At 47.4% G+C, this 23,766-nt stretch overlaps 1 protein-coding gene across 2 annotated transcripts in view; it reads left to right on the top strand.

Moving 5' to 3' along the window:
- The window catches only part of SLC66A2 (solute carrier family 66 member 2), a 436,935-nt gene that overhangs the window by 98,857 nt on the left and 314,312 nt on the right, over positions 1-23,766 (top strand). The gene's annotated exons all lie outside the window — the stretch shown is intronic.

The raw sequence follows: 23,766 nt of genomic DNA on the forward strand, positions 1-23,766 counted from the left end.
GCCATGTCTAGTGGGCCCCAAAGAACCATATTGGTGGAACATGCACAGTGGGAATTGGCCGTGGCTGAAGGCAATGGGTAGTGTGCCCCAAATAAATGTATTGGTGAAACATGTGAAGTGACCAGGGCTGCAGGCCGTGCCCCCTTATGACCGAAGGCCATGTCTAGTGGGCCCTAAAGAATCCTATTGGTGCAACATGTACAGTGGCCACGGCCAAAGGCCATGGCTAGTAGTCCCCAAAGAAACTCTAGAAATTCATTGAAAAAAGTTTAACAGTTCAGACAACCAATGCATTGTAGGTGAAAAAACCTTTAAGGAGACGTTACAGTGAAAATGTAACAATAAAAAATCCTTGAAATTCAGCAGACCATTCAGTCAAAGCCACCTTAACTACTCCCCCCTTGTGGCACACCCTATGACCACAATGATGACATCAGAGATAACATCACTGGTGACATCAGACATACCATATATGACATTAACTCACTGATTAAATTAATTATATTTTCAGCTTTTAGGAATATTTTCTTTTACGTAAAATAGACATATTTTCAAAGTACATTGTATTCTCCTGTAATGTCTTTAAATTTAGTGTATGGTCCACAACTTGAAGTACATACAATTTTTTGTTGCACTCATTTTTGTATTTTATTTACAGATTCATTTCTTTTGGCATGTGGAATAAAAAGTAATAATTAATTCAGAAAAGAAATAACTGAATGTAATATAAATCCAATTACATGCCTGAAAGTAAATCTTCAATTTCTAAACTTCATTACATTTGTATAGATGTAATTATGCAGTATTAATTATCTTTTTAGAATACCCATGCTTGGAATTACTTTAATATATCTCAATACATAAGTGCATGCCCTTTGTTTTACATGTGTCTTTTTGATACGTCTATAAACCATTTCCATAATAACCACAATAGAAAATGTAAATCTGTACATTTAGCATTTTACTAACACTCAAGATTCAACATGTTTGTATTTCTATATATTCTTATCATTGTGTACTACTGTATATACATATATTATCGTACAAATATCTAAAGTACATTTGCCACAATCGGGTACATTCTGTGGAATTGACTATTTAAAATTAAAGAGATTTCTAAAATATTACATATTTATATTTTAAATGTCATCCTTTAATAAATACTACAAATGAATGCTCCACAAGTACTCATATCATACATGTGTACCCGTCTATTCTGTCATGATCTTATTATTAAGTATACTGAAATAACATATGTACTAAGAGTGACCCAAAGATATTTTAACATACATAATGAGTGATCTCCTGTCTGATGCCACCAGTGATGTCATCAGTTAGGTAATCTCTGTTGTCATCATTGTGGCCATATGCTGTTCAACAGGGGGCGAGTAATTAAGGTGGCTTTGCCTGAATTTTCTGCCGAATTTCAAGGGTTTTGTTAAGTTTTCACCTTAACGTCTCTTTAACTAAGGGATTTTTAACTGATGATATATGTACTATAGATGTATGGGAAATGTGTGAATATGTGTGTGTGTCTGTTCGAAATGTTCAGCATACTTCCCACCTTGCTACAAACATGAAATTTGGCATATGGGTAGGTTTCATGGTGACACAATTTACAAAAGTATAAAATATACCTTTTTTTGGATTTATTTATTTTTTAAGCGGTCTGCAATGCTTACCCCTTGCCATATGGCTCTTTATGCCGTTCTACCTTCTTTGTTCCTAAAGTTCAGCAGTTCATGAAAACATCGGTAATTCATTGTGCCAAAACTTTCCACACTATCAGCATTCTAGGTGACATTAGAAGCACTCACTTTTGAAGTCATGCGGGTGACACAATACAGTGCTTTTGCAGTAATGTGGGTGACAGGAAACGGTGCATGTCTCTACAATAGTGTCCGCAATGACATTGTCCATCACACCATGGCAAATCTCTCAAGATAATTGACCCATGGAAGTTTATGAAAGTATGCCATCTCAACGGTATGAAGCTTACATGCTACCGGTACGGCACTTCAAGTTTACATGCTTCAGCACTTATGTTGAGGTCGCTGCTGCCTCGGCTGTAGATCGGCACACACGCAATGTTGCTGCACAATCTCAACACTCCAACTCAAAGCAGCTCAAACCAATTTACGGGATTCATGCTTTTCTCCATGGCCCGCTTTATGTGGCTTGCTTCAGAGCCGGAAACAAAGACAATTTGTTCACCCTAGCTCCTTCAGGATAGACTAACAGTATTGACTACAAAGAAGTATTAGTTTAGTTCATTAAATAAACTTCAAACTAGGACTGAAGTAGAAATGTACCATGCAAAGCACGGGTACACCTGCTAGTATAGGTATGTGTGTTTACTACATGGCCCGTGGTAGCGGCCGTGTAGTTCTGGTTAAGTTGCTAAACTCATAGAAGAGCACTTTTCCGGTGGCTTATAACTTCGCTCCCCCTGGAGGAATCCTCACCAAACTTTGCAAAAAAAGTATATACATTTCTACACTAAGTTGGGTGAGGTTTCGTGCAGAGGGGACAAAGTTATAGGGGGGGGTCCCAAAGAATGTCTTTTTTCCATAGACTTAATGGGCAAAAACTTTGCGCATGGCTACAGTCTGAACGGCTGGATGGATTTGCACCAAATCTGTGGCAGGAGCGGGGGCTTGGGTCAGAAAGCGTGCTTTTGTGTGTTTGGTGGGAATCCGATCAGTACTTTTGTTGCGAAGAACTGAAATGTGAGTCCCAAAAAATTAGTGATATATGGGTCCTCTCCGCGGACCCATTTCTTTGTTCGCTCCGCAGACCGAAGTGTCATTGTCTTGCGGAACGGCGTGCTGTGGGAGAAGTTTGGACGTGGCCGGAGGTAAGCGTGCTGTGCGTCAACATTTTTTGGCTAACGCTGCCATGGTGTATCAGAGGATAGTGCGCCGGCGGAAGGGTCTGGAAAATATACCGTACGCCATGTGTTGGCGGCAAGAAGGGAGGGAGAGGGGTGGTGAGTGAGAAGTGGTTCATGTGACATATGTAAATAGGTGGAAGAAGACGGAGGAGTGCCTGCAGTATTTGTGCGTATTGCGCCACTTTCACGGGTACCTAGACAGGCGACTACTTTGTGTGGTGGTTGGAGGCAGCTGTCGTAACTAGCTAGTGCCTGTTCAATGTACATAATATACAATGGACACTGTTGAAAATTGCATCCACTGGTAAAGGCCAAAATCTATGGTTGATACCTTGTTAGTGTTTTAAAATATTCAGTGCACACAAGTGGAGGTTGTGACCACAGTCCATAACTGAAGGCAATGACTAGTACCCATTCATGTGTTAAAATATATTTGGCCATGCACACTGACCATGGCTGAAGCCCATGCTTAATGGCAGTTACTGTTGTAATGTATTTAGTGATGTCCTCACTGATGTGATCTGTGATGTCGTCATTGTGGTCATAGTCTGCACGACAGCGGGCGCGAAGCTAAGGTGGCTTTAGCTGAATTTTCAGGGTTTTGTTGCATTAAGTTCTCACCTTAAACATTCCCTCAACTAAGGTTTTCCTTGAATTTCAAAGGTTTCGTTATTCTATACATAATTAACATTAATAATACAGACAATTTAGCTAATCAAAACACTATTATGTCTAGAAAGTAAAATAAAAAGCAATTGGACAACCACATTCCCCCAAATAAACCTGGTGTTACAAAAAATGAGTTTGCATATGTCCTTAACCTTTTAAAGTATTTACATGTATAAGTTCTGTTCATGAAGTTTTTAAATTGTTACAGTAACTGGGAATTTATTTTAAATATTTCCAAGACTACTGCCCATATATATGTAGATACATATAGCTACCAAGGATACATGTGCAGCTACATACAGCAGCGACTGAGGGAGGGAGTAACCCACGTGTGCGAAATGAGCCAATAGAACGTTGACATCCTTCAACGCGGCTACTCATCTTCGTGTCTATTACGCCAGCCAATGGTATCGCGCGCTGATGTTCCGCGCTTACATGTTATACACGTCAACAAATTATCCAATCCCACATTGCGAAGCATTGACGCGAATACGCCCATGCTGTTGATGTAACCTGTGCATGCAAAGTAAGCCAATGTGACGTCAAATGCCTCTTAGCGCATAATGCATCAGCCAACCATAAAACCCACTGCGGCTCAGTGCCTAAACATGACTTTTATAAGTGTCAACGAACTAACCAATCACACGTTGTGCTGTATCGACGTGGCTACGCCCATGCCGTTTGACGACCTCTGTGCATACGAGACTGTCCAATCAGACGGTGCAGCAGTCTGCAGCCGTGAATAATCACCACACCCACAAAAAAATTACTTTAAATTAATCATTGCTTTCTGTACTTGCTAGTGAAAGGGTTTCTGAGTAATTGCAAGCACTTTTGGCACTTTAGCCCTTACGCTCTTCATCTTATTTAGCCAGTTTTCCCAAAATCCAATTTTCCCATGTCTTGTGATCTGTTTAGTTTGTCTATTTTTTGTTTTTACTTTTTTTTAAATTTTTTTAAATGTTTTCATTTTTTGCCGCATTGTCTTGTTCGTGTTTTTATTCCTTTATTCTTTCTTCCTCGGTTGGACATTCCAACATGTCAGACCACGACAGTAGGAGCAGTGAGGATGACATCATCATTTGGGTCGACAATCCTTCACCGCCGAGGAAGAAGCACAAAGGAATGGACAAAACTGCAGACTGTTGGCACTTCTTTAAAGTGGAGGAACATTGCTCCAGAAAAGAGGTGAAGGAGGTACTGTGCTCCTTCTGCAATAAGATTCTACGCCGTGAGCCTTTCCGATATCCCGTCTCAAAGTCTAGGAACATCGATGATCATCGACCATCTGGTGTGAGTCCACTGGGCCGATGCCGATGATGAATATCGTAAAGCCCATGAACATCACAAAAGAAAAATGCATGGGGCCCGTTCCTTGCATAGACGAAGATCAGCACCAACTGCAGAACCTCCATGCACTAGTGCATCAACAACGCCAACTGGAAATGAAGCCTCCATCAGCAGTGGTATCCACTATACTGACTCCTGTTACCAACACCGACCCTTCCAGGATGCAAATCATGTGTAAAGGATGCTGCAAATGGGTAGTCCATGAATATGCCACAATTGAGCAATTGCTGAAGTTAATCGCTGAACTTCAGATTACCTGTCATGCTCAGTGTTTATTTTTTTAAGTGCCAATTTTTCCCTCTTGTTTTCTCAAAAAACAAAACATATATGTTGTTTTTTAGTTTAATTCCCTTTATGTATCATTCTTATGTATTTTCCTCCCCTATTCCACCCCCCTCTCTCCATCCCCCAAAACGTCCCTTTTAAGGGCCACCTTTTACGTTACAAAAATAGATAAAATTGAACACAGACTGCAAAAATATATTACAATATCTTTTGTAATTTATTTAATGCAGTTTCAGTACTCAAAATTCCCAATTGTTGTCTGTAGCCCCAGTTAACACTGTGAGAAACCTGAAGGTGTCTCCCTAGCTAGTCATCGGGAATCTGTCATCCAGGTGGCCAGGATACGGCCATCACTATTGGATCCAGTTCTTGGGGGTGGACCAGTGAGGGAGGATCACCTGGATGGGGGGGGGTCCTCATGGAGTGGGACACCAATGGGTGAGACGTGGTAAACACCTTCCTTCTACCCATCCTCTCACGTAGGACATTCAAAAGCACTTCCCCCTCCCCCTTTTCCGACACAAACACTTTAACACAACATGAAAGACAACAGACTTTTAATAAAACTGTTTACCTGACATGTCCCGACACAAGGGTCAGGTAGAGTCAGGCAATTAAACAGAATCACACACACCTGATGCCCTTTCTCTTCCCCACAGGGATAAAAGGTGGAGCAAGACAGAACAATACGAGCAAGGCAGACCGCATGACGAGACAGCTATCCAGGCCCGGCAGTTCAATAGGCGAAAGACGGCAAATACCGAGAGACTGACAAGGGAAGACATGACCTTGTCCTTGTTTGCTCAAAACTGCGAAACCTCAGCAGAGGGAATCGTAAGACTGAGGAAAATAGCCCAAAAGTGCTGCAGCAGATGTCAACGGTACATGGAGTGTGTCGATGCTGATAAGCGGGAGCAAAGGAAACGCCTGCTACTCTGGTACCGGCCTTGGCTCCAGTTACGAGGAAAGCGAAATGGTTCATCAAAGCCGGTGAGTCGAAGGGAGAGCCGATAAGAACTGGGCTGTGGTGAATCAAAGTTGCATATTCAGAGAAGTTCAAAGGAACCGTAAAAGTGTTAAGGGAAGAACAGTTCCAGAGGGAACCAGCACTACGTGGATGCTGACTCAAAAAACTCTGGTCGATCCCATCTTGATTGAAACTACAGATACCAGAAAGCCGTAGGAGAGCCGCCAAGACAGGTCAAGTGGTCATACAGGAGGTCTACAAAATCCCTGTACAGTTGAAAGTCTTTGACCGACAAACTGTTAAGAAAAGGAAGGGAAGCGAATCGTGCATCGAGAGAAAACAAAGTGAATCCCGCCAAAATTGAAAGCAAAAGAGAATAGTGAAACGGCAAGAGTGAACCCAACGGACAGATGGCAGTAAAGAGGGGCGAAGTCGAAGGTCCCAAGAAACAGTGTGTTGACGGACATGAACCTGGAAGAGGGATGTCCAAGGTCAACTGTTTAAAAAGACATTGAAATTTTTGAACTGCAGAAAAGCCATAGTGAACCTGGCAGAGGGAGGCTGAAAGATTCGAGATGGGTCAGCACCCAGAAGAGGGGGAATCCTCACCCTAAGTAAAACAAGGAAACAACTTTCATTTTGTTGAAGGAACATTTTGTTTTAGTTATTTGAATGCGTCCGGTCCTCGAAGGCAAGAGACTTTCACGAGAAACCAGACTTTGCCCTCGACGGCCCTGATGGCTGAAATGGAACTGTCATCTCGTGCTGGGAGAGTTTCAGACTGTGCTCTGCTCCAAGATCCCACCTTACCCTGTGCTTAAAATGTGGGGAAGGGATATGCAGGCTACTGCATCCTGACATATTATTTGTGAACACTTCTTTCTTTCTTCTGAATATTATCCCACACTATTTTTGTATTAGTTGTAAGATTTGTCAATAGGTTTCTTAGTATAGGACCTTTTTATTTGACACAACGCCACTAGGACTGTTTTCTTTTTCATTTGATGGTAGACGCTTGCTCCCATCTTAAATTTAGGTTTAGATTAGGCGTTTTTCTAACCTGCATACAGTTTAATAAACGCCCTTGAACTGTGATCATTTGTGTCTGTCTTTACTGTTGCCACCATGAGGTCTTTACAACACCCAGACGTCATACTAATTCATTGTGGAGGCAATGATTTGGGGAATGTACGAAGAGTGTCCCTTACTCTAATGATGAAACAAGACATGGAAATACTAATGGAACTATTTCCTCACACCATCTTTAGCCTGTCCAATCTTACTCAAAGGCACAAATGTAGATGGACCACCATATTTAATGGTAAAATTGAGAATCCCAGAGAAATGTTAGTGAAGCAGCTTCCACATCATGACAGACCACAACCAATTATGAATTGGGAACAACAAAATACAGTTCTACATGGCCAATTTCTATAGACCTGACGGAGTACACCTAACCGATGAAGGAAATGCAGCGTTTCTTCATAACATCAAAACAGTACTCCTAATGTGCTAAAGTTCCACACTGAGTGTACCCCAAAACAGTCCTTTTAAGGACTAATTATCATATAAAAATACCCAAATACAATAAATAATAAAAAGAATCTATTGTAACTGCCGCTACAGTTAATTGACCTCTATCTTAACCGCGGTTACAAAGTCAAGTTTTATACTACCATCCAACTTAAATGATCAATACAGAACAACACTACTCATGTACCTATGTAAAGTAACTGAAAAATAAGAAACCATAGAAAAATACATAGCAGTAAACTAGATGGGTAAAAATTGCATACCCTCACAACATAATACCATAAGTGAGAATACACAACCTAAAATACATTGGGCCTCATTACGACCCTGGCGGAAATCGAAAAACGATGGCGGAAATGCAATACCGCCATCGAATAGCGCTCGGTGCGATTATGACCCGTCACCGCAAAGTACGATGCCATTAGCGACACCGTAGTGAACGCCAACGCTAACTGCACCAAGTACGCGCGCGCGCGCCATGCCAAACCGTAATTACCACCATGGCGCAACGGTACGCGAATTCTGACCCTAGCGGACATGCACCTAACGCCATCAAGCACGGCGGAAAGTACCATTCCGCCATGGTGAGAAGTACGGCATCGCGAACCAACCGTAAACGGCCCTACTGAGTGCCTGTACAGCGCTCCCTGGCCACATTGTACAACTCCCCGTAGGTGCAATGAAGTCACACAATGCAACCAGTGAAATGTACTAGTCATCCATCCCTGCCAACGAACAAATGAATCTCAAGAGGGGCCAATGGGAGCTGCAGGGCACAGATGGCACGAATACAGAAGCTATACAAATGGACATGACCTCAGTCTCCCACCAAGAAACGCACGCAAACACAGGCACCTGTGACCAGCCATATTCCGATAATCACATCATTCCACCAATCCAACTGGCTGACCGGCATCTGTTACACTAAAGCCAATCCCCCGCCCCTGAGCATGTCATCATCAAAACAGACATATTGGCAGCCCTTACCCCTGACCTCACTGGGCTTCGTAGGCAAACGCGCCCAGCACAGTACCACGCAACTATACTCCGAAGCTGGAACCCAATGCAGATCTCCACACAATACATCTCTCCCCAAATAGGAATATGCCACATCACTTGCAAAGAAGAACGCTACACGGTTCATATCAGAATAGAAATTTAATGCACAACAAATTCACCAAGCCCATACAGCCATTAGGCCATGAACTCCAAAATACATTTCACCATTGTGGGCTGCATCCGCAATAAATGACCAGCTTCTTCTTGTGTGACGCCCTGTTCCTTCATGGTACACAGGGGCTACATTCTCGTACGAAAAGGCAACATGGAAGCGCCTAGAACCGCAGGGCGGTCCCAATAGGGAGGCACTAGTCCAGCTGAAAGGCCGAAATGTTGCTCCTAGCCACTAGTACTGCGTAAGGGCATGTGGCCCATTGGCGATCGTCCCATAAGATCGTAATGCTGCTCCACTGATTAACACGAAGCAGCAGGTGTCGGGAGTAAAAGCCATCTGCAGGAGTGGCATACAGATGGCAGTGGCAAAAGGGGAGGAGATACCTGTCACCCAAGTGAAATGAAAAAGAATAGTATGGCCATCAGAACTACATTTGAATTACTCACTTCAATGATCACACCAAATCCACAGCCATATGCATGCTAGCCCACTCCAAAGGATCATCACCACCCAAAAACCACTTGCGAATCATAACTATCTATATCGAGGTGAAAACACTATCACAAACGAGTGTACCTGTGCATGCGTCTGTTAAAACAGAATCCATCAGATGGGATTGGTAACGTGCATAGACACAAGTGTCTGAAGGCGCGCCGAGACAGGGAGGGCTCAACAAGGCCAGATAGACGATGGTCCCACTATGGCAGCCCTGCATCACATAGCGCAGGGGAGGCGGATAGATTCCAAGAAGCCCTGTACATGGCAAACTCTGTATCAAATCATCCGTCCATGCATCCATAAATCATTCCCTCATCCCGTAATGAAATCGCCTGTTTCCATACTCACATCACATGTGAAATTTCCATTGAGTCTGTGCGTTATGCAGCCTGCAAAATCCACTGTGCCCCAGCCCGTAATTCCAGTGTTGTGCAGTAACATGTATTTGGGAACGTCCGGCCTTATCGCCCACTTCGCTATTGCGCATCCCAAACTATTCATATCAATCATTGCATCCTCGCCATGGCCCCTGTCCCAAGGACATTGAACAATAGAACGTTATATTTGCACTCAGACCTGTGGGCATCTCCTCGCCGCTAGCTGAAAACCGAAAGCGCCGACCTTCGAATTCCTCATTTGCAACATCACGTCGAAAAGGCATCTGTGGCCGCTTGAAATCACAAATTAATCCATCTAGTGCGGCTGTGTGTGAAAATGGCAACTGCCTTCACTCACAAATGGGACGCCACGCCCGTCGGTGAACCTCGGTACAGTGTTGCATGAGGGTCCACCGTTACTCGAGTACTACGTTCCACTGACCCTTCACAAGTCTGTTCGCGACTGCAAAGATAGTATGTGAAACAATGGGACCATAGCAGAATGTACATATCAACCAATGTTACACTGCCATCGGGTACAAATACATGATTGCAATAGCAAGATGCCATTCGTCGAATTGCAGCGTTGTGTGCGGGACGTGCTCGCCCAAAGGGGAGAGCAGCTTGCACAGGTGGAATGAATCACCACAGGTGGAGGCCATACAGCCTGAAAACACATAAATTGCACACCCAGCCTCCTCCCACAACCACACCCACTCCGAAATGCTACCGGCAGGACTAGCTATGTTGGCCCTGGGGGACCTGATAGCACTGCAAGTACTCCAACTTCAAGAAGAAGACGACGAACACCAACTACAACCGGCCGCACAGAGGAGACGCAGGAGGAGGAGGAGGGCAAGGCAGGGCCAGCAAGGGCCGCCAGCACAGCCACTACCACCACGCAGGCAGCCCGCAATCCCACGCCTCCGAGCACATCCGTTCAACCTCACTGATGAGCAGATCCACACCCTCTACCGTTTGGACCGGGACACCATAACCGCCATTGTGGACATGACACAGGCTGACCTTGTCAGCATGATAGATAGCCCAACCGCCATCCCACCCCTACTGAAGGTGGTGTCTGTACTCCACTTCCTGGCCACAGGCACCTACCAGCACACAGTCGGACAGTTGCATGGCATATCACAGCCACTGTTCTCACGGACACTATTGCAAGTGCTCGATGCCCTCCTGCAGCACGCAGACGACTACATCTCCCTACCACGCTCGGAGCAGGAAATTACCAACACAAAAGTGGGATTCCATGCACTTGCCGGCATACCGGGTTGCATTGGTGCCATCGACTGCACCCATGTGGAATTGGTAGTCCCACATGCCATGGAGGCCCAGTACCGCAACCGAAAACAATTTCATTCTCTGAATGTACAAATGGTGTGTGACTCCAACAGGATCATTACACATTGTTGTGCCCGATTCCCTGGATCAACCCATGATTCTATGGTCTTGAGGAACTCTACAATACCACGCTACATGGAGCGACACGCAGGGAACAGATCCTGGCTACTCGGTGAGTCTCATTTCAAGCATGATGATGTGGGGTATGTGATGCGGCAATGACCTGGCAGGAAGGGGGGGGGTGCGTACGTAGCAATGGCATTCCTCAAAATTCCTTCATTGTCCACATACAGGTGATGCCGGGTATCCACTGAAGAGATGGCTCCTCACACCAGTCCGGAACCCACGGGACCAGCATGAGGAGGACTACAACCATGCCCACTCACGTACCCGTGTAGTCATAGAACAGGCATTCGGCCTACTGAAGACTCGTTTCCGCTGCCTCAGCAGGTCTGGCGGGGCACTCCTGTACCGCCATGTGAAGGTTGCAAAGATGGTCATGGCATGTGTCATGCTCCACAACATGTGCGTACGTAGAAATGTGCCCATGCCCCCTGACGCAGAACTGCAAGCACCTGAAGATGGTCATGATGAGGGTGGGGATGTGGCAGCACCTCAAGGAGTCTGCGAGGCACAGGAGGGCCGTGACATTCGTCAGCATCTCATAGATGCATGCTTCTAGCACTCACGCCTGGTGGCTGATACATGGACACGGGACTCGTGGCACTGTGTGTGTCTGGAACATGCACAATATGGACTGTACGCCTATAATGGCCTCGTACACAAAGATCAATATCCACACATCTCATTGGATGATCGTGCATTGTTTATGGCATATGTGATATCATGTTGAACACCCTATCGACCCGCCACCCAAGTGAGCCCAACACACCCCCTCCACCCTCCTACCTCCCCCCCGAACACCAGTGTCCAAAGATGCTCATTGTCAGTGGGCAGTCGCTATTGCAAGCCCCCTCTCCGGGTATCAGGGGCACCCCTGCCTGTGGAGCGCAGGTTCCTCCCAGATCTACGTTGGGGGCTGCCCTGGACGGAACTTGCAACGGATGATGTCTCTGCCTGCTCACGTCCATGCATGTCCCTAAGGGTTTGTGAGAGCTCAGTGAGCACACGGCGCACTGCGGCAAGTTCGGCACATACGTCTTTGGACGTCGCATGCAGTTCCCCCCTCAGGCTCTCGGTGCTTCTCTCCATTTGTACTCTCAGGCTCTCGGTGCTTCTCTCCATTTGTGCCCTTAGTGTCTCTGTACTTCTCTCCATTTCTGCCCTAAGTGTCTCAGTTGATGTTTCTATGTCTGCCTTAGTGCCCCCACATTCATCGGCATGGTCCTTGAGGAGCGTGGCCAGTTGCTGCTGTTGCACGATTACCTGGTCGAGGGACTGTTGCCTCTGCTGGGCCATGGCCATTTGCAGTGGTGTCACAGAGTGGCTGGTCACCTCATGTTGCCTTGCCACAGGGCTTGTGGGGGATGGCCAGTCGTCGTCTTGTGGGTGCCCCTGCGTGGTATCCTCATGGTGTACGGGATGGAACAGACAGGTGGATTGAGACAGGTCATGGATGGATCTAACTTCGACATCCCCGTTTTCTGTGTCGGAGCATGCTGCCATTAATGCAGTGTCACCTATGGTGCTGCTGCCACCAGAAGCAGTGCCTACTGTGGCATCCATTGGGGGGACCTGTGGTGGTGCTGTTGTGGGCATGCTGGCTGCTGGGGTGCCTGTTGGAGTTCCCTCCTCTGTGCTGCCACTTGATTTGTGCTGCTTCCGTGTCTTGATGCGTGCATCTGAGGTGGAGGGTCTTTGGCCGTTGGTCTTGGCCCTCTTTGCAGGTGTGCAGGTAGGGGTGTCCTGGAGCTCGTCGTTTGAATCGGACCCTGTGGTGGGGTAAAGGAGGGCGAGCGTTATTAATGGGTCTGTGGAAATTGGAATGGCAATGTATCACATGCATTGGGGTGGTACCTGAGGGTGATTTGGGTCGGGGCCTTGGAGGTGGTTTCATTTGTGTGTGGAGTGAGGGTGCAGTTGTTTTGCAGCCTGCAGTTAGGGTGTGCCTGCTGCACGTGTAGAGGGTGTTTTTAGGATTTTTAATTATTTATGTATTTGATGTGAGTTTTAAAGTGTGCCATCAGGCCTATGTATGTGGACGTTCTCCTGGACATGTGTTACTGTTGCACTATGTGGACACGTGGTACTTCACATGATTGGACATTGTGGTTTTGGCATTGTTTTCTTTGGCCCACCTACCTGATTCTTCGGATGTCTGCACTCCTTTCTCCATCCCTCCGACTCCCTCTATACTCTCCATTCCAATGGTGGAGGCACAGATTTCTTCCCAGGGGGTCAACTTGATGGGTGATTCCGATCCTCCCCCGGTAGCTGTGGCAATGTTGCGGTTGGCAGAAAGTATGCTCCGGACGCGTATCCGCAGGTCGTCCCATCGCTTTCTGCATTGCTGTGGGTTGCGGGGTGCGGTCCCCACCGCACTTACCCGCTGTGCCACCAGGGCCCATATGGCCTTCTTGTTCGCAAGTGCCGTCCTGGTCATTTGCGTGGAGAAGACGACGGCAGCATTCTCCTGGAGGGTCTCTGTGAGCACGGTGAGTTCCTCACGGGAGAAGTGGACTTGCCGCTTGCGGTCGCACGCTTTCTTCGCTACTTTTCCCATTTTTCTTGGTTTCACTAGGGTGGATGACGGGTTGTGATGTGTCTCAGGGTAGTATTTTTAATGGTTGTGTGGAATTTGTGGTTTTATAGGTGTACGACGTGATGTTTCCCGTTCCGGGACCATGCTTTTACTTCCGTTTCCGTATATTTCCGGTCACCGTACTTTCCGGTTGGCGCTCACTGCGGTGTCCGCTAAGATGGGTGGCGGTATTGCACCTAGGGCGCCGTACGGCGGCGGTGTGGGCCGTTTTGGGGTCATTTCCGCCATTGCGGACTTTGCACTTCCGCCATGGCGTGGTGCTCGTGCCCGATGGGTCGGAATGAGCCGCACTTTGCTCCGTCGTGCAATGGCGGAAACGCTATTTACGCTATGGCGGTCCGGTCAGTCACTTTCCGCCAGGGTCGTAATGAGGGCCATTGTATGGTGCATCTAAAACTATTCCTCCTTTTTTATATTAATTTTGTTTAACTATTTTCTTCTATCTTTCTGCAAAGTCCCACATGCTCAAACGTCTGAAAACACGCATCCAAAATAAAAAAGGCTCGAATACCTACCAGGTCAGTCATTTTTCACCCCCGACATCCCTATACCTAAATAAAGAACTTAAAAATAAATAAATAAATAAATAAAACACTGAAACTCCAAACTATATAGCAGATGATACCGAACTACACATACTCTCGGCTATCTGTAGCCCTTTGTATCCTCTGATATAACCGCGAATCCTGGCAAAACGGGTGGAAGAAAAAATGTTTTCCTGCCCCCCCACACCACACCAAGTGCCCATATCTGTGCCAGCGCCCACCACTCCCCAGATGGCCTCCTCACCTCCCCTGCCCTCTTCCTTTCCCCTCACAACACACACTGCTTCTGTGATGCAGGTTCCTATGAGATGTCGGCTATTCGCGGATATATCCGAGGCGATGGAAAGCTTTGTGTTGGAAGCTCTGTCCCTCTACCCCCTCCAACTCCCAAATTTCACTCAGTGCCATCTAGCCATCTCCCCACCTGTACCCTGATGGTATTTATTTGTTTTTCGACCTGCAGATAGCTTTTTTACTGTGTTTTCATTTTTGCATAACCTCGACTATAGACGCGAATACCTCTTGTATCGAGAGAAAAACAAGATGGCAGTTGTTTCATTTCTGAGAACCATGATCCTGCAATGCACAAAGGGAGATATAACTATAACTTTTGGGGAAGGGGCCCCTCCCTTCTCCGTCAAATTTTAAAATAATGAATGCACCGAATAACCTCAAACCAGGCATGGATTGCGAGTCTACGCTTCGTGCTCAAGTTGTTTCGGACCTGGTCCACATCCGTCCAGCGGTTTGGGCTGTGTGTTTTGGCAACATTTTTTTTTCTGCTTAATAACTTTTTTATTTTTTAACAAATCTTTACGAGACTTTGCAGTTGGGGGGCGTAGACTCTTAATCACTTTTGAAATTTCGGCCAAATCCGTTACTCGAATAAATAGTTATTAATATAATTCTAAGGGGTTCCTATGGCAGAGAGATTGTGAGGCAACCTACATGGTCTAAGGATTAGTGTTCTGCTATAATAGTCATCGTCCATGCACTTCTTTGACCTGCTTCAGTGCCACTGCTGACAAAAAACGAATGGTGGTGCTAATGCGCCAACAACGAGACAAAACTGATAACCACACCATGAGCCTAAACGAATGGTGGGACCATAGCCCCCAACTTTCTTCCTAGGCAATGTATACTTACTAGGCGGTGACAGAGTACCGATTTTGATCAGTGGCAGGTTTAAGGCAAAGGGTCTTGTTGGCCTGAAAGACAAGAAGGGCGCTCGGGGGCGGTTTTGAGGTGGGGCAGGTTGATTCAGAAGAGCTTAACACAAGTATATGCTGGCGAGGGGGGCGCTGTTGCGCTGACGGAAAATGGCCGCCTAGTCGAGAGCTCCGTCCTCTGTGGCGCACTCCTCTTCCAATTTTGCCGCGGTGCGGCCCCGAATCTGGCACCAACTTACTGTCTCCTGGGTACCCTGGCGTGGTCCTGTCTGACTCCTGAGCAAAAGCTTAGCCCCGTTGCGAAGCCACAGCCCGCGGAGGACGCGACCGTGACTCTCCACTGCCCCGACCTGCCTCTCCCTTCCAGGGAGGTCTCCCTGTGAGCCGGGGATCCGTGGCCTGCAGTGGGGGAGGGGCACTGTCCTTCTGCTGTGTTTGCCTCCTCCCCTCACCATCTGCTTGACCTGCAGGTGGTCGCTGACCACCAAGTCTACACCTACTCCGGCGGATACACAGGTGCTCAGCGCCCCGATGTGAGTGGAGAGCGACCTGCTCCGCTGCCCCTCCTGGGTGGCGTGCCGTTGTCCGGGCCCTACTCCAGGACAGACCCATCGGAGCCTGAGCTTGTGGCCCACCCATAAGGCACCCCCGCTCGCGGCGGGCACGGTGAGTCCGCAAGGCACGGGACCCGAACTACAACAGGAGATACTGTGAGTGCCGCGGTATGGGGCGCAGACACCTCATCACAGCCCCATTTTAAACGTTGCTGGACTCTGCTTCCGGTGCCACCCTGGGTCGGCCCTGTGCCCCATAACCTGTGTGGAATTTCTTTAGGAACGCACCATTCAAACCTGCGGCGGCCATGTGAGGATTACTGTTGTGGGGCTGTGCATACCGGCCCCCCCTGCTCACATCAAACATTCTGAGACCAGTCGCCCATAGCCCAACGAGCTAGCAGGGGTGGCGCCCTGTATGCATTCCTCAAATACCTGATCTGCCGGTCCTGGGCTGGCTGCCTCCCAGCAATGGACTCGGAGCTCTCTACTTGTCCCTTAGCAGCCTACCACACCTGCATCATGAGACTCAAACACATTGGGGCCCTGCAATACCACTTGCTTCTCCCTCACTGCAGACTGTAATCCTGTTGGCTACGATCTCCATTTATCTGGACTGTGCGGCGGTGGGTAGTTGGGTCCTGGCACCCCTTGGCTTAACCCTCCAAGCCCACCTACCTTGGGCACACCACATAAACCATGGGCCCTTGCTGATGCGCGTCACCCAAATCTCCTGAAGTACCCGGCTACCCTCGACCCTACAGAGAGGCTGCTGCTGCACTCCACTGAGACCCTTGGGGATCACCTCTCTACTGACGCACAGAGCACCGACTGTTAACTCTCTGCATCCTAGTGGGCCATCTCCCCGCATTGCTCTTGGACACCACAAGCCTCCCTCGCACCCCATTCAGGTGCCCCTGGTTCAACACCACTGTTCCTATGCGCCTTTTCGGCCACTCATCACCTGCTTCTTGGATTGCCAACCAGGAACTTGAATAGTAGCCTTTCCTACAGCATTAACTTGCCAAACACCTACTACAGCTACCTCGTTACCCGGCTTCTCGGACCTCCACCTGTGATCCTACTCCCTTCTGTATTGCTTCGACCATCTCCTTTGTGGGCCCGGGCCGGCGGGACTGCCCCCTCTCGGCACCATGACCAAAGGAACAGGGAAAAAACAGTGCTCCATCAACATGTTTGCAAAAACTCCGTCGAGATCGGCCGAGGAGGCGCCGGAGCAGGTTCCAACTAACCCAACACCCTCCGACCCTCCCGATTACCAGAGCATGATGAAATTTATCCGTGAGGGCTTCACCACACTCCACTCCAAGCTCGATGATATGAATGGCACCATATCCTCCAAGGCCCACATCGAGAGGACCGACGGCCGGGTGGCAGAGATCGAGACGAGGGTGAGCGCCACCGAAGATAACCTGGGCTCCCTTCGTGCAACGGTTTCCTCGCTCTCCAACCGAGTCCTTGAGGTCGAGAAGAAGAATGAGGACCTTGAGTCCCGATCGAGGCAGAATAACCTTTGCATTATCGGTGTTCCAGAAGACGGCGTAAATGAGCCGATGGAGGACTACTTCGAGCGCACACTGCTGACACTCCTTGATTCTCCAAAACTCTCCCTGCAGTTCGCGATAGAGAGAGCCCACCGTGCCCCAAAAAGCTAAACCTGGCGTGCCTCCACGACCTATCATAGCCAGGGTCCTGAACTTCTGAGATCGTGATGCCCTCCTCAGGGCTGCAAGAGCTAAGGGCGAACTGCTGTTGGGAGGCGCCAGAATTCACCTATACCCTGAATTGTCAGTTGCTGTTCAACGGGAGCGCAAGACCTTCTTGGCGGTAAAGAAGAGACTTAGAGACCATGGAGTTAAATACTCTATGCTCTACCCCGCTAAGCTAAGAATTGAACACTCTAACCAGGTGTTTTTTTCACAATTCCAGAAGAGGCCTCCAGGTTCATTGATGAACGCTTCCTTGGCTAAACCTCTCGCTACACCACTTATTTATGACTGTTACATCATTCTGTTGAGAGGTTACCAAAACCAGTTACTACTATGTGTTAGTAACCTGTGTGACTATTGCTCTCAATCAAGAACAAATTGGTTTACCATTGTACGACCGTGCCATACCCATGCGTACAAAATCCTCTCCAAGTTACATATGACGTCACTGTTGGGCACCATGTTTATCCTTAAATTGCCCCATGGTTCGGAGCATCGCCATCAGGCAGGTTCACAGGCCCCCCGGCGTTGATGCTGCTGGTTTGGATTGGTTAATGGGATATGGGGTTATCATTCCTCTGTTTGGGGGAGGGATGTGGGTAGGGGTGGGGGGTGGGGTATGTTGGGTGTTACATTATAAAAGGCTTGGCGTCCACAGCGAGGGTTGAGTACGAGGCAGCATTGAACCAATGTTATTGCAGGGCTGCTAGACCGATCCATCAGTCAAAGGGGTCATTGCTCCGACAAACATTGATCCTCAACGAATACTTCTACACTGCTAATGGAAGATAACTTAACTTTTATGAGCTGGAATGTGGGTAATTATAAGAAAATGAGACAACTCCAGCTTCAGTCTGAACATCACGGGGACAAAATCCTTTTTCTGCAGGAGACACATGCCTATACTGAACACTGTGAAAAATGTGCCAAAATGTGGGGCCCCCAAAGATACTTTACTAATTGCTCTACCCAAAGTCGTGGGGTCATGACCCTAATTCACAAGAGCCTTAAGTTTGATCTCATATCCGCACAGATAGACCCCCAGGGCAGATATGTGCTACTCCATGGCACCCTTCAGACCAGGGAGGTGGTCCTACTAAATGTCTACAGCCCCAACATAGACGATCCAGAATTTTATTTACATCTCGCGTCCCTTCTTGACAGCTTCCCTTTAATACCAATTCTCTGAGGGGGTGACTTTAATACCATTTTCGACGTGGACCTTGATGGATCCGGCTCCAGACCCCGTCAACTTACCAAAGCAGCCTATACTACATTGTCATCTCTCCCCCACCTTGCACTGGTCGACACATGGAGGCTTCTCTATCCCGACTCCCGCTCCTACTCCTTGGTACATGATTCCTATTCCCAAATTGATAGATGGCTAGTCTCTGATATACTGATAAAGAACGTGACTCGTTTAATGATCCTTCCCAGAACCCTTTCTGATCATTCACCAGTGACTATTGCCCTTTGCTGGGGCCCAGACCGCGATCGGACTAGACACTGGAGAATGAAACCTCACTCTCTCCTTGACCCCGTATTTTGCTCAGAATTGCAGATGGCAATCGAAGAGTTCTTTGAAATAAACACTGACTCGGTATCTTCGCAGGCCACCCTCTGGGAATCTTTTAAAGCTTACATCAGGTGCATAGCACTTTGCAAAGAAAATGGTATCCTTAAAACAATCCGAAAGGATATCGCAGAAAGTGAGTCCAAACTATCGACCCTGGAAGCCCAATGCTCACTACACCAAACCGCTGAAGCCCTAGCATCCATAGGCGCGGAGCTCGACACGTTTCGCTCTCTGGCGGACCGCAAGCTGAAATTCTTGGACAGCCCTGGCCTTGCTAGGAAATATGTGGAGGGTGAACGTCCTGGCCGCTTCCTGGCTAGGCTTCTCCGGCGCGAGCTTGGTGCCCCACACATCCCTGGGGTGGAAAGACCCGATGGCTCCCTAGCCACCTCATTGCATGACATCAACTCCGAATTCCTTTCCTTTTATGAATCCCTATATACCAATGCGGACAGTGCCCGACATCGGACATCGACTCCTACCTTGATGCCCTCCCCCCTCTCGGTACTCTTCCCCCCCGAAACCATTGGATCTCTTGATTCCCCATTTACCCCTGAGGAATTCTCAGATGCCATAGACTCACTTTCCTCAGGGAAATCCCCAGGCTCATATGGTATCCCAATTGAATTTTATAAACTCTACAAATCGATCCTAGTTCCCCACCTAATAGCCCTCCTTGGAGGAATCAGTGGAGGCAGGTAAACTTCCCCCCTCTCTCTCTGCAAGGCCACAATAACTGTCTTACTCAAACCTGGCAAACCCCCCACAAAATGCGGCTCGTACCGTCCACTTTCGCTCATTAACTGCGATGTCAAAATCTACGCCAAACTATTGGCTCTCCGCCTGGCCCCCTACATGCCGCACATCATTCATCCTGACCAAGCAGGCTTTAACCCAGGACGCTCAACCTCCTTGAACCTGAGGCGCCTCTTTAACATAATTAGCAGAATAAACCCAAATGTTCACGCAGTAGCCGCCACACTCGATATGCAAAAAGCGTTTCACTCTGTGTCGTGGAAGTACCTCTGGCGGGTTCTCCAAAAATGCAAATTCGGCCCCTCCTTTCTCTCCTGGGTTAGACTACTATACTCCGACCCGGTTGCGCTCAGGACTGATGCTCTCCCCTTTTCCAAATTGCTAGGGGGACGCGGCAGGGCTGCCCATTATCTCCCCTGATTTTCGCCATATCGATGGAACCATTTGCTGACATGCTATGCCAATCCCATGCACATAGAGGCTTACGAACTGCAGGCCAGTCTGATATAGTGTCCTTGTATGCTGATGATGCGCTTCTCTTCATCCGCTCCCCCTCCACCAATTTGGCTCCGATATTGGAGACATTATCCACTTCAGACACATCTCCGGACTCAAAGTGAATTGCTCTAAATCCACCCTCTTCCCGCTCAGACTGCATGCGTCACCCCCACCCCCGATACTCTGGGGTTTGCATGGGCTCAGTCAAAATTCACCTATCTTGGAATAGAAATAGCTCGCCACTTCGAATTGGCCTTCGAAGAAAATATCAAAAATACCTTACGAACCTTGCAATAAGGGCACTAGGTTGGAGTAGACTACCGATTTCTCTTGCAGGCAGAATAGGGATACTAAAGATGATAGTACTGCCCCAACTTCTGTACAGGTTCACCAATATCCCTCTATGGCCAGGTGAAGGGTTCTTCCGAACATTGACTCGCACGATTAACACCTTTCTGTGGCACTCCTGACTTCTTCAAATACTGGCTGGTAGCGCAAGTCCAATTCACGTCACATTGGTTCAACACATTAGACCCCCCCCCTCGTACGTCAGGCTCGAAAAACTGACAGTTAGCGACCGGGACATTTGTTCCCTAGTTAGTAAACCCATGCTGACAGCCCTGGGCTCATTTGACCCAGTGACCTGCACGACCCTGGCCCTAACTAAAGCATGGAAATTACTCTGCACCGCCCACCCATTCCATGGTAACCTCCCACTTGGAACTTCCTCCCGGGAGTCCCGCATGTACCACCACTCATAATGCGCCGTTGGGCCGAGGTGGGATATGAACTGATCCGAGACATCTTTGAGCAGGGCAACTTCATTGAATGGCCAGACCTCCCATTGTCCCTGAGACGGAGACCGTCAATGTGGCTCCAGTACTCGTCTCTCCGGAAAACCCTTAAACTCAAATACCCTACGTTCCCAGCGATACCACCAGATGATCCCGTAATTGCGTAGCTAACCTCCCCCACGCACACGAGGGGTAAAGTATCCAGACTCTATACCATGGTTCAAACAAGATCCACCCCAGCATTCACCAAACTGAAACATGCATGGGAAGACTAACTTGGGTTGGAAATGACCGACGAACGCTGGGCCCATATGTGGGCATGCATACACAGGGTATCCTTCAACTCCCGCTTCAAGTTAATTCACTTTAAGGTACTCCATAGATATCACTATACCCCGTACAGACTTCATCGCATGCTTAATGACCACCCCCCAAGATGCCCCAGATGTGGCTATGAAAGCGCCGACTCAGTGTGCCAATATGATATTTACTGGTGAATGAAAAGTATGCCAATAGGTAACATGTTAGTCTGACAAGGTGAATTTCGACAATAAAAGGGAGCCATTTATCATTGGACATCAATATGAAAAGCAAGTGAACTGTGACTCCATTGCTTGGAACACATTGGATTTTAGGACTGTAGAAATGAAAAATACACAGGGCAATTACAAGATAGGATGCCTGTAAAGGACTTACCGGCTTCTCGCTCATTGTGGGATGTAGTGGAGGGACGATACTGAAGGCATGCAGCAAGATGGCTACTAATCGGACAGCAACACATCAGGTTGGCACAAGCTTTCATTATCCTGCTTCAGCAGACTAATATTTCTTAAGTCGAGTGCCCTACGGTTTGGTGTTCGATTGTTTCTTTTTTCCTTGTTTTTATTTGCGTTACAGTTCATCAGAACTATTCACAAAAAAAGAAAAAAATATAAAAACATCCAATCAATCAAAGTAAAATACAAACAAAAACATCACAACAATTCATAAATAAACTTAAAGATAGTCTCACAGTAAAAATCAATTCATTTCCCCCTTTTTTCTCAGACAAACAGATCAAAACATAAAGCCCCCAATGCCACTTTAACAGGTTCACGCTCGAATGCTTCCCAAACATGTACCAATGTAATTGGCCTCGCCAGGCTACAACCCGACGTACAATTTAGCCAAAAAGAATCATTCCTAATCCCTCCCCCTCCCCCAAAACCATCTGCACGAGGCCTATATCTGAAATAATATTTGTACATCACTTTACAGGCAGTAAGAGCATGTCTTAATGTCTCAGTCGAAGAACGATCACCACATATTCTACAATACCGCTCTTCCTTCGGCAGTTCCAACCAAGAGCCCTTAACTGCCATAATAGGGAATTTAAGTTCTGAAAACAGGACTAGGAGATTGGGAGATGTATTTCTGAGGACGCCTATAAGCGAAATGCAGCTTGACATAATCCCTCAAAGAGGATAGCTGGTCCACATGATCGCGATTATGGGCCCAATTCCAAGCCTGGGCGTTCTTCTTAAAAGCACCCATAAGTACTCCCGAACTCTCCTCCCAGTCTGGTGCCCGTGCCATCTTCTCAAAAAAGCTCTCCTTGATTGATTTAAATTTTAACAAGGTCGGACTGGACCCATTGGTCATTTTGCCCCAAAGGGTAGCGAGTACCGTATTCCACTCAGTTCATCTGATTTTTAAATGGAGATTTCCCCTATTAGATTTAATCACTGTGCTCCGTGAGGTCAAGCCCAACTCTATACTAATTGCTTGAATTGGTGTTGCATTCCATGGTCCCAATGTATAGCTCCAAATGTATCCCTCAAGCTGAGCGGCCCAGCTTTCACAATTCATAAGAGCATTCCAATGCATGGGTGATACTGTATGAATGGAAAGATCTAGTGCAGCGAGACAGTGCTTGGGTCACTCCTTTTGGGGTGGAGGTCTCCGATTCTATGACTGATCCTCTGGTATTGTTCTTAGGCATGCATATCCAGGGTTTGGCTTGGAATTACTCCTGGCCACTGAACATGTCAGAGGCTCTAGGACAACCTCAACCTGGATTCCGAGTGCGGTCTGCTGTAAACCAGTGGTGGAGGGAGAGATGTTTGGAGCATGTCCTTTCAGTACACACAGGCCTTCAGAAAGGGATCTTGCACTATGACTTTTCGAAGATGTCCGAATTGCACTTTCTTTACCACTACCTGCTGTTAAGTATATTCATTTTCCAGTAAATGCTTCCACAGTTTAGAAATAAGGTAATTTTGATAACAACACCACAAATGTTTTTCTTCTGTTTGCTTTCTTTGAAGCTTGGAGGAGCGTG

The sequence above is a fragment of the Ambystoma mexicanum genome, chromosome 5q (assembly GCF_040938575.1).
Source record: "Ambystoma mexicanum isolate Mex_15411 chromosome 5q, UKY_AmexF1_1, whole genome shotgun sequence".
NCBI classification, from domain to species: domain Eukaryota; kingdom Metazoa; phylum Chordata; class Amphibia; order Caudata; family Ambystomatidae; genus Ambystoma; species Ambystoma mexicanum.